The sequence below is a fragment of the Pundamilia nyererei genome, unplaced genomic scaffold, assembly GCF_000239375.1.
Source record: "Pundamilia nyererei isolate P.nyererei 1_Seehausen unplaced genomic scaffold, PunNye1.0 scaffold00173, whole genome shotgun sequence".
Lineage (NCBI taxonomy): Eukaryota > Metazoa > Chordata > Actinopteri > Cichliformes > Cichlidae > Pundamilia > Pundamilia nyererei.
Genome location: NW_005187574.1, coordinates 303,244 through 311,614, shown reverse-complemented (window position 1 = coordinate 311,614; position 8,371 = coordinate 303,244).

Here is an 8,371-nt window from a genome sequence, read left to right as displayed (position 1 = left end):
AAGTACAATAATACAAAAATCACAAAGAACTAAAACGCTGGGTCAGGAGACCCAGGACCCTGACAATAACATCTTGGTTTAAATCAACTTTGACAAGTTTTGTTAAGTAATCTGTAAAAGTGCAAAACATAAACAAACGTGGGATAGTAAACGTTTGCAAACCATAGAATAAAGATAAGATATGGCTAAATTAAAACAAGAATGGTAACTAAGAATAACAAAACTAAACTCTCAGTGTTCTCACCCACTTTGTCACAAAGACATTGATTTAAAATTAGTCTTTGTGATAGTTTTAAATTCCTGTTGATAAAACAAAACTTCTGACTAAGGCATTAAATACATAATAAGAGTTATGGTAAAAATGCATTCTAAACTATACATCACCAAGCAGTAAGACAAACATCTCAAGTATTTGAGGAGCTACGGTTGTCACAATATTCCAAATTTCCTCTGTCTCTATATTTGTTTCATGCTCCTATTCCCAGGATGCATTCAAATCCATCAACCTATAGGTAAGAAAGCCCCTCTCTTGTTTTTTAGTCTGGCACTTCATGTGGAGATGCAAAGACTGTGAGAGGCTGATTTCCAGAAGATCTGAATTGCTCTGGCACTACAAACTAAATCACAGGCATTACCGACGGGGCCATTTATATCCATGTACTTAGGTTGTGTATTTAGATTCAAGACCTGGCTCTTACTGAGCCCTTTATCAAGAAGTACAAAAAATAGTTACCAGATTCACATGCCCCATTTTTGATTATAATCAACTTTCCACTGAGCGATAATTTTTTTCAGCACATATTTGAAAAATACGGAAAGTCCCACATGTGTGTTCAAGGACTGTGCCTATAAATCAATATTTACGAGAACTTCAAAAGTCATAAATACAGAAAACATTGCAATGCATTTATGCCTGGGATTACTGAAAAAATCTGACTGAGTGGAAACGGTGAATTACAAATATGTTCTGTTTGAACAGAAAGAGGAAGTAATGCAGATTTAATTTTTATTTACTAATTTCTTTGCAAATAGTAAATGTATTTTAAATTTGTTTTTCAAGTTAATGCAGAGTTGGCTCTTCCCCTTGAGCACACTCTCGTGGCCCAGTTAGGCAGGCACTCAAGTCAACTGATCAAAGTCATCCAGGCCAAAGGAGGAGCAACACGTTCAAAAATGGCTGGCATCATGAAATATGATGAGGTATGCATATTATCAGTGGGTGCACTTATTGAAATAATGGCCATTAACTTCTTTCCTATTAAACAAAGAAATGAAGATAACTAGTTACTTTCAGATGACCTTTTCTTTTAATTGCCAATACGTTTTTGATACACTTTTGTGTAAAACTGGCATCATTCAAAGAAAAGCACGTTTGCCTGTCTCTTGCATTTCCACTGCATTATTGTGACTCATTTATAAATTCAATAAAATACACTTTTACAGCCAACTTGCAAGATGAACAGATGTAATGTCGCCAGATTTAATTTTCCTTCTGTTACACCTACATTTTTAACTTTTAAATGTTAGACTAATAGCAATAGCTATGCTGTAAGATGTCTTTAATGACAAATGATCACTAGATCTGGTAGATTGTGCTAAGACAAAGCCTTAACTTCGGAAATTCTTAACTTCAGTCTAGTTAGGCAAATTGAGCCTTGAAGGATAAACATGGCAGAGGAGGAAATGATGTAATTTGGAAGTGAAGTATTCAGACCCAGTGGACATGTGCACTGCCTATTATGGCATCCGATTGTCTTCTGCCAGAATACATTACTTTTACTTCATGAATCTCTCCAGAGATTTTGAATATTAGTAAAAACTTTTCCCCAGGTTGAAGAAATTGACATTCAGAGGGTGTCATCACCTGGTGTCATCAAGATGCAGAAGACCTCATTAAGGAATACTGCAAGTTTTTAAAACTTTCTTTCTGGCCTGCCTGTATACAATGTGAACATCTGTTTAAATGCAGGGAACACGTTCAGTGTCTAAATTGTAAATTTAATATAGCTGTATCCTGTTTAAATCCAAACCTCATTTGAGATGGTGTGCTTTGCTAATCAGCAGACTTCATTATTAGCTTAATCTGCTGTTCACCAATAGGTCAAACAATCAATAAAAATTGAGAATGCATGTTTTAGAGGAATCATGCTAATTGGATGCTAATATCTGACAAGCAGTTCTTCTGCATTGATGTAAAATCTAAGGATTCAATCTGTCGTCTGTGGCAAAACATATAAAGCTATATATAACTGTTACCATGACAAAACCATTAGGAAACACCCTTTGGGCTACTCAGTTATTTGTAGTGCAATTTTGAACTTTATCAAGGAAATTTCAAATGTCTTAGAACACGTTTCAGAAGCTCACATTCACAAGCTTTGCATCTTGAAGTAGATTCTAGCATTTACATGTTTTTTGTTTTCCAAATTCTGCAGTCAAAGATTAGTTACTGTCTTAAAGGTTGAACACATTGTTGGAGTGGAGATGATGCTCAGATGGAACTCAAACAATCCACCATGGCACTGCTTATTATTCATGAGGGGTGAATGATGAGGGAGGGTGAAGAGCCTCCAGAAGACACTGACAGAGTCACTGAGGGAGTGGAGCTGTTGCATGACCTGACTGCAGTTGCCTCAGCATGTGTCCTGCTGGGTGTGATACATGCTCTTAACCTGGCTTATCCAAATCCTCTGCACTTCACATTTAAAGTCTTCCAAAAAGTTTTCATGCACCTTGAGCAGCACAACGTGTCTCCCAAAGTTCAGCGTTTGTTTGGAAGACTTCAGTGTCTGTATTGTGAGCGCTGGTGTACTGTGCCAAAGGACAGATTTGTTTTTGATTGAACAGAAGAGCTCCATGTCTCGGAAGCTTAACAAGGATTTGAACTGGACTTTCTGATCTTCTTTGACATTGTGCGCCATATGCACAAAGTAAAATGTACAACTAATTTTTGGCCGGGTTACAGAGATTTCATTGGATGATGGCAAGTGTCATGCATCTGCTCAACATATGTTTGCCGCCTCACAATTTGTGATTAACACAAACACAGTGATGTTACCCGATTCAGCTGAAAAAATAATTATCGGTAGGAGTCAATCATGTAAATTGGCCAATAGAAGCCAAAGTTACTGCTCAGCAGAATTCAAAGAGGACATGAAACACTACACATATAAAGGTTAATTTACATCATGGATCCCTGCAATCAAACACTGACAGAGATGTAACTGCCTGTGAAGCTGGACTTAAGGATGTGCTTAGAGTTAGTGTTAAAAACATGTTTAGTGCCATATTCTGTCATTGCAGAACATGATGTCACCTAATTGGCTGGTTGCAGCTAATAGTATATGTGAGCTAACTAGTGAGAGAATTGATAACTCAGAGGAAAATAAGGACAGTAGATCTAAAAGGAGTTTCAGAGGATCACATTTGTGCTGCCACTGGCTGCAACAATGACTTTTATTTATACTCTCCACTTTCACTGTCTGTCTCTTTAGCAGTAAGAAGCTGTTGATGACTCACCCATTTAACTAATTATTTTCCAAGTTCTAATTAGACGACCATCTAGAAACTTTTTTGGGACTAGAGTTACACTACGGATAGTTTTTTTTTCTGTTGTTGAATTTGCTCAATCCAGTTGAATGATTTCATTCATTCATTTTTGTGACTCAGAATTTCATGTTACAAATTATTCTGCAACCTTTATTTTACAGCATTGTGCAGTATATAACTATATATGATTCAGAAATCATCTCTAGTTATCTTTTGCAGTTTAAAGTGTTTTATTGTGCACTTAAATATGCACTTAAATAGCAACGTTGGACTTTTTTTTATGTTTTTTTTCCATCTCAACTTACAGATCCTGAATCATTTTGATGGTAAAAAAGAACAGTACATTTCTGTCCCTAATTTCAATACTCAGAAACAAAAGAAGCCACAAAGTGGGTTGACGGACACACACACAAAGAAAAAACTTGAAAAGTAATTCTTATAGGAAACTAAAATTTCACAACACTGATTATATAGGTTGAAACTTTTCATGCAAATTGGAGATGGTCGAGTAGGAAATGTTCTAAATTGGTTGATTTGAGATGGTCCATGAGACTTGTACCTGTACATCCGTTGGTTTCCTTCCAACCTGCACCACTGGTAAGACATCAGATGCTCGAGCTGGGTTCAGGCTTTATTAAGATGTTACAGTGTTGGCATGCAGTGAGGACAGAAGCCCCTAGATGGGAGAGCTTGCATGAAAAATGGAGATCCAGCTCTGTCACCAAGTCACAGGATGTGGCTTATCAACCCATATTTAAATGTCTTCTGTTGGTGGATTGGATGCATGTATTCTTGTGGTCTTTTCATTTGTCTGAACTAAACATCCTGTGTTGGCAAACCGCAACTCATGGTAACATGATGGCAGAAGAGCACCTGTGCTAACGGTTGACTGCTGGCTTTGTTTATACAATGTTTTTCAGTGACAGATACAGCGGCTTCATTTGAGCTAGAGTGTATTATATACTGCTGTGTCACAAATAACACATAAAAGTAATTGATAGTGTATTTTAATAGAGCATTTTTTGTTTTAGAATAAATGATTCCTTTGCAGCAGAACTAATACGAGAACTATCTCAATCTCTCAGGAGTTCACTGCATACACTCACATTATTTATTGTACTGAAGTTAGAGTGAACTGTGCTCAAAATCATCATAGTTTCTATATCTGTACATGAAATATCTTTTTGAGGGTAGGGTTATAAGCAATAACAGCTCCTTTGGTATCTGAATGAATACACAGCATGAACACAGTCTGTAAGTGATCGTCTTTGTTTTGTGTTACATTTGTATTATTTACATTAAATATTTGGCAAGCCATTATATTTTAGCTCACGATGAGTAAAACAGAACAACGCAACTCAAATAAGGCATGCTCTGGTGAACACAAGTTTCAAAATTGCTGTGTGTGTGTGTGTGTGTGTGTGAGAGAGAGAGAGAGAGAGAGAGAGAGAGAGAGAGAGAAAGTGTGTGGTGGGGGGGTTAACCTTTTCCTTATGTCTAGTCATACTGATGACTCAGTGAAGACCAAATCTTTCCAGATTTTTCCTGTATCCATTACAGTCACCTTTCCAGATGTGTTCATCGGATGCAAAGGGGACGTTTTACATAAGAATTTGTGTTATTTGTGCTACCACTTAAAGAGTGCATTCATGGAACAAGTGGAAATGTGGATTAAAGCATCAGAGGAGTGTTCTGAAAACGCTTGATGGTGTAATGCAGGCATCAGCCTCCCAACAGCATATCTGTGTTGTTTGCTGCAATAAGAGCATTAAGTGTGGGTCAGCTGCTTCCTCGGGGTGCCTCAGAGTTCAAATGCCACATTGAGAGCAAACAAGACCTTCAACAACAGGATGTTAAATGAAAGGTTTTACCACAAAGCCAAACAGCTGCTTAAAGAGCATTTGGAAATGACTACAAAATTGCCCTGTCCTACATGAACAAAGTCTTGAGCTGGACACCGATCAAGCCAGAGGACGCAGAAGCTTTAAATGCATTTTCACTCTTTCTGACAACTTGCCTGTAACACCATGGTTGAAGTGAGCTACAGGGAAAACTCTGTTAATGTTGCAAACTTGAAAGCCTTTGTAGCAAAGCTTCCATCCAAGCTATGTGACAGATAGAGAACTGCTGTGTGAGGTACACAGGAGCAAAGTGACAGAAGCAAGTTTAAGGGTGGAGTTTAATAATAAACAACCCAAAATTGCTCTTCATCCAGCCGTTGGTGGCGTAACCTTTTTTGCGCTGTGGACCGGTTTATGTCCGACAATATTTTCACGGACCAGCCTTTAAGGTGTCGCGACCCTACTTTTGGATGTTTGCAGATGGAGATGGAGTATCGGCCTCAAGTCCAGGAATGTCACTAATGGGCCACAGCAAAAAGATGCCTTTCTTGTTCTTGTGGCTTTATTTTGAACCCTATTAAAATAACAAAAACAAAGTCAGAAAACAAGAAAAACAAACATAAGAAAAACAAAATAATTACAATAAATAACATGTTCAAAAAGGAGTAGGAAGAAGCATAAGCTTAATCATTCCCACCTCCTTTCCACCCTTTACTAAATAATCCTAATTATTTCTTTCTGTTTTTGCCCTATCACAAATCCTCCCTTACAGTTTGTTGTATTTGGTTTTATTAGACCAGTTACACACCAAGAGACATACACATTTGCAAATGTGTATACATCTACACACATATTCACACACGTACACATGTGCACACACATAAATGTATATAAACATACACATACAGTCTGTAAATAGTGGTGCCAACCATAGTGCTGCCTCTTCTCTACACTTTGCAAAAACCATATTTTTAAAAGCTTATCACACAGAGTTGGGACATAGTTTCAGTTCCTCACACTGTCTGTTTCACAGCTTCTCTCCACACACACAGATTTTTAGTATCGTTCGGATGTTTTAAATTCAATTGCAACCCACATCTCTTTTAGAAAACAGTTTTACAACATTACCAGGATGGAGTTGTGTATGCTTTAAACATAATTTGTGTGACATGAACCAGACTGCTGAATTGTAGATTTTTTTATTTTATTTTAAGGTTATTGTATATACTTTATATATTATTAAAAATGTTATCAATTAAGGTGGCACAGTGAGGTGTAGCTCTGCTCGGCCTTGTAATTTTAGGATATAAACCCAAAGTGAATTAAGAAATACACTGCTCATTTTTTGCTTGTTGAGATTCAGCAGGCCGATATTAAAATCATCACAGACAAAAAAACCTTTTTCAATTGTTTTCTTTTGTAAAGTCCTTAAATACTTGAATGCTAGGGTCTGGTTTGTACATATACAGCTGACTGTTATATTTCTCATTTTTTCTTGCAAAGTTCAATTATTTATACATTCTAGTAAGTTATCAGTCACAGTTAATAACTGTAATAATTAATAAGTTTTATCCACATTCACAGCTATCCTTCCTCCATTTTTGTTCCTTCTATTTAAAACCTTCATACCCATCCAAAGTCCATTTCCTTTTCTCCATGTTTCAGAAATCACAACAATTTTGAAAAGTTTTATGAACTGATTCCTTGATGTTATCGACATTAGAGTACAGACTATTAAAAAGAATACTGATCATTTTTTATCCATGTGTGGTTAAACTGTTCATCACTGCAGTAGCAACAGTTGTCGCTGATGTTGGAGCAGAAATGATTCCCCAGGTCTGTGTCGATTTCCCAGTGCTGACCATAATGGTCTGTGTATTGAAATGTTCATAGGTCCAGTTTATCATACACTGAATTATATTGTTGCCAGATGCAGTTGAAGTTCTTTCACCCTGTACCATGTGGTGCGCTGTGTGTCATCTCACATACATATTCATAGGTCCAGTGTATGATGAACATCAGCACCTGTTCAGTTCCTCCATGCTCCTGATGAACAACACTTGAACGAATACTTTACAGTTTGTGTCCATGTTTGGATTTTTTCTCTGTTTTTTCAGTAACGTGGTTTCCTGGTGAAATTTGTTTTGTTTTGTCAGAAGTTCATTAATGACATTGGATTCCTTGTGTTTCTTCCTTTGTTTTATCAGTTTCACAAATTTTGTTTTTCTGGCTGTTTTGTCTTTTTTTCGGGGCAGTTGTGGTCAACTTCAACACCTCTGGTCTACAGAAAGGTAACCACCTGCCGGTCTGTGGAGCAAACATCCTCCTCGCCACGCTCCTCCCTGCTGTCATGGCTCCGTCTCCTAGTGTGCATCAAGAACTGTTTATCATCATAAATTTTCTACCTTATTTGGTTATTTACACACAGGCGCATTACGCACCAGTGTGGCTGTCCACTATTTATTGGTGTTTCCAAAAATGACTTCTGATAAGCAAGACTAATTTCTGATGTTCAGTATCTAAAAAACTTTCACAGATGGTGCCAAATTGGAAAATGCTTAGCTGTGTCGCTGATAAAATCTCTGTAACTTTGCTCTGCTTCAATTCACCACCATCAATCTTTCTACAGATATTCTCCATATCTTAATTCATGGTTTTCGTCAGTTTTCAGTCTATTTTAGCATATTTTCAAAGAGATTATATGCTATTAAGAAAAGACACCAGGAAAAAAATCCTTCATGTTTTGCTGTGTTCCATCCTACACCCACGATTAAGTGCCACCTCTGTTAGCTTTTGTTTTATACCAGTATGGTTTATACTAGAGATGGCACGATACCACTTTTTTATGTCCGATACCGATTCTACGGTGGCTGGGAAGTGCAAATCGCAACAAATTAAAAAACCGCAACAAGTAAATTACAAAAACCCACAACAAATTAGAAAACCCCACAACAAATTACAAAAACACACAACAAATTACA